The sequence below is a fragment of the Triticum dicoccoides genome, chromosome 7B, assembly GCF_002162155.2.
Source record: "Triticum dicoccoides isolate Atlit2015 ecotype Zavitan chromosome 7B, WEW_v2.0, whole genome shotgun sequence".
Taxonomy (NCBI): Eukaryota; Viridiplantae; Streptophyta; class Magnoliopsida; order Poales; family Poaceae; genus Triticum; species Triticum dicoccoides.
The window spans coordinates 591,818,415-591,822,911 of NC_041393.1; positions in this window are offsets into that span (position 1 = coordinate 591,818,415).

A 4,497-nucleotide genomic window follows, 5' to 3' on the forward strand; every position below is an offset into this window, starting at 1 on the left:
ACGATGGACGTCGACTTCGTGCCGGCGTCCGAGTCCCCCATGGTGCAGGCGGGCCAGCGGTTCAACATGGCGATACTAAAGGAGGACCGGGAGGCAGAGGCTCAGCTCGACGCGGAGCGCGCGCATGCCGCTGCCATCGAGGCTCTCCTGCAGGCGGAACCGGATGTCGTGGATGTGAACCGGGCGGCGGAGGCTCAACTTGAGGTGGAGCGCGCGGATGCCGCTGCCATCGAGGCCCTCCTGCAGGCGGAACCGGACGTCCTGGACATGAACCGGGCGACAGAGGCTCGACTCGACGCAGAGGGCGCGGATGCCGCTCTCATCGACGCCCTCCTGCGGGCGGAACCGGAAGTCCTAGACTTGAACCGGGCGACAGAGGCTCGACTCGACGCGGAGCGCGCGGATGCCGCTCTCGTCGACGCCCTCCTGCAAGCGGAACCGGAAGTCCTGGACTTGAACCGGGCGGCGGAGGCTCGACTCGACGCGGAGCGCGCGGATGCCGCTGCCATCGAGGCCCTCCTGAAGGCGGAACCGGACGTCCTCGACTTGAACCGGACTGTTCTCTCGTCCGTGCAGAGCGCCCGCATGCTCCGCTTGAACGAGTAGCTGGAGGCCGAGGACAACCACGGTGCGGAGACACACGTCGGCAGCGACGGCTGGTTCGCGCCGGCAGCCAAAGACGACGAGGCCGTCTCTTTTCACGAGCAGTGATAGTTTTTCTTTATGTTGTTGTTTTTATTATTATGGATCTTTTGGTGTGTAAAAACATACTATTTGTTATGCAAGTCTCCTGAGTCTACCATTTCAGGCGGTTGGATGAATATCCTACGTCTCCTAACCCTTCTTTCCTTCTTCCTCACCTCTTCTTCTTCCCCAACAGACCACCGCACGGGCCGTACGGATACTCCGGTTGGATAAACATACTCTATGAACGAAAATTATGTGTCAGCGATAGGATGGCTGAGTTTGGTTTGTTCACATGCGACAGCACGTGTCAGTGAGGGTGCGTTCCCTTGGTTGGGTTTGTGGCGTGCAGGAGCGAAGTGTGAGGGTGCGGTGCGACCGCGGCGTGCAGGAGCGACCGTGTGAGGGTGCGGTGAGACCGCGACAGCCGTGCGCAAGTGTACCTCCTCATTTTGAAAACTTTAGGCAAGCTTGGCAAAAATGTGTGGCGAAGTTTGGCAATGCAAGGCCTAGACCCAAACAGGATAAGTACGTACTACCTCTGTCTAGGTTTATTGGTCACCATTGTATTTCGTGCCAAATTTTAACCATAGATTAAACTAAGAAAATGTTCACGCATGTCACCAAACATTATATTTTTCAAAACTATGTTCAAATACGAATCCGATGAGATAATTTTTCTTGACATGCATTAACATTTTGTTAGTTAAATCTTTAGTCAAAATTTGGCACAAACTATAAAAAGGACCTATAAACCAGGACGGAGGTAGTACGTACTAGGAGTACTAGTGTTAAAAACGAAAGGCGGGGTTTTCCTTCGATACAAATCCTCGTTTCACGTGTCAATTAATAGGTATTTTTTTCTTGAAAGACCAAAGAGCTAACCATCTTACTCCTCATCGCTTGATTAATGCAGCGTCATGCAAACGAACCTTCTCACTTCTGCATGCATGCAGGGGATATTAATGTCCTTGGTATCTAACCCCATCAATTTTGCCTCGATTAGTGTTAGTGGCCCTTTGCAAATTGTAATTTTGATATACTGGACTTGTGTACAAAAAAATGGAGGTAGTAACTATATTTGAATTCCTTGCCCATTGCGATGACGTCGATGACTTTTTTTTGTGGTTTGGCGAAGTGCGTTCAACGGAGAACACCATTGAGGGAGACCACGGTAAGTCGTTCGCAAGTGCCGCCTGCAAGCCGAGACAACCGCCGTATTTGCATCCAGGAAGTCCTTTACTAGTACTACTACTAGGAGTACTAGTGCGGTGAGATGGTTTCTCGAAGAAGACGATGGAGAAGCGGAGTCAGCGAAGAGTGAAATGATAGTTGCTTCGTCCGTGCTTTGTGATTTGACGCCTCACTGCTTTGTGATTTGTGATAGAAGGGACAAGGGAGTAGACTCTATGCTCTATACCGTACTACTCCTACATGCGTCCAAGCATGGGAGAAAGAGGAGAGACTTGTATTTTTCTATTCCTTCAATCAATCAATCAGGGAGCTTCTGTTCCATCTTTTTGGCTTTGGCAACACCGTCCACAATGGTTCCCACGATGCCAAAAGCTATTTTCACATTTGGCTACACATTGTGGATGTCCTTAACTGTACCACTTGGTTTTGCTCCTGTGTGCTATCTATACAAATCTCAATTATATTGATCTAAAAAATTATAGAATCAAAGATTAGTAAAAAGGAGGTGATTTTGCCGCGCGGATGGCGGGGGAGGTTTCTTATTTTCGGAGGACGTTGTCCTGGCAGTTTGCTAACATGCGGTACCACGTGTCAGTGATTTACCAAGCTGATCCGCGTCCCACATGAGGTAGAATAACGGCAGAAGCAACACGTGGTTAAGTTGAAGAAGATGAGGGAGAAGCGACCAAGCTGATCCGCGTCCCACATGAGGCAGAACAACGGCAGAAGCAACACGTGGTTAAGTTGAAGAAGATGAGGGAGAAGCGGATTCAGCAACGAGTGAAATGATGGTTGCTTCGTCTCTCCAACTTCTTTTTTTAGCATTATTACTTCGTCCCTCCAACTTAACTGCGAGAAAGGTGCAGCTTTGTGATTTGAGGCCTCATATTGCTCATTACTACGCCAGCGCCATGATTGGGGTGCTTCACCCCGGCTGCTCTGCACTGTATTCTGGTATGGCACGTGGACCCGGTAGCTTGATGTCCCACATGTCGGCGAAAGGGACTAGAAGATATATGAAAGCGAGTGCTCCACTCTTACGAAGGAGGAGTAGACGACACGACCGCCCAGTGAACTGTCACTTGTACTGTATAGTACTATAGTTTTGCCGTTTCGCACGATCCATCGATACAAACCCCATTAAACAGGAAAGGGCGGAATTTTTCCCGCGTGGTAGATGATACTAGCCATACATTTCAACGGCAATTTTAATGTATGCAAGCTGAATAATTATAAGTAACAATATGATATCTAGTAAAACTAAAAACACATATGATTTATTGTGTTAGAGTGTAGTAGTAGTGTTGTATTGCATAGTTGTTAGATGTAACATGCGAGAACGTGTAGAGATGTAGTTTTCGAGGGCCTACAGAGAGAAAAGCGTAATACGGTCACCGAACTTCAGAATAAGCTGATTACGGTCACTATATACGTTTTGCGGTGATTATCCGGCCACTTGCTCACAGTTTAGCATCCGATTGCACTCTGTTGACCGGCCAAATAGTCTGTGTGGCGCCATGTTGACTAGTTAAATTGACCACGTTCCTCGTGGGTCCCACCTGTCAGTTCGCATAGGGAAAAGGTCAGATAAACACAAATTTACGCAGGCGCGACAAGGCTCCAACCCGTGCGCGGGAATCACCTGGTTGTGTATGTGTCTGTCAGGGCCTGATGTGTGCGCATGCACGTGTAGGTTGAGCACTTGAGCGTGAGAGTGTGTGTTGGTCGTGTGGTGTACTGGTGTGTGCATGCATGCGTGCGTGTGTGCGTCTGAGTGTTGCATGCGTGCGTGGCTACGTGTGCATGTGTGAGTGTTGCGTGCGTGCGTGGGTGCATGTGTTTGTGTGAGTGTTGCATGGATGGAGTTCGTGTGCATGCGTGCGTGTGTGTATAATCACCACACCAGATCCTGTGTGTTAAAACAGACGGCTCAGCATACCAATACAAGGCCACCTTGTCTGCTGTGCCCGCGGTCATGACTTCGCACCACCGTCAAAATATTTTTGTGTCGTTAGTTTTCATTCTTAATAGCAAGATGCCCGTGCGTTGCACGTAACATCAAGATGCATTTGTATGACTTGTTTATCTTGTGAGAGAAAAGGATAAACGAGGGAAGGCCTTATTTGCAAATGGGGAGAGGTGTGTGGGTACCTTTTTGCAAAACTGCCATAGTTTCTTTCCTATCCGTCAGATATAAATCGGACGGCCTATATTGCAGGATCGCAGGCACACCATCATCACCAACTCTGTTTTTATAAGAGTGTATTTTAAGTATTTTATAATAGTGTAGATGTAGAGTAGATACAAGTCGACAGGTAGGCATGATGTTAGTGAGATAATGTGATGCAACACTAGATCAGGTGCCACGTGGAGCGTTCAACTGGTCAACTAGTCATGTCATGAGCAAATACAAAGTTGTACGATGAGACCGTGACTGTATAATAACCACTAAACATAAACGGTGACCGTAATGAGTGGATTATGAAGTCCAATGTATGTATCGTGCTTTCACTTCAAATACAATGATCGTCATTGCATATATCGCGAGAGAAAGATGAAACACGCGTGAATTTTCTGGGGGCTTACTTTTAGAGGACATGGAGATAGTTTTGTGTGCAT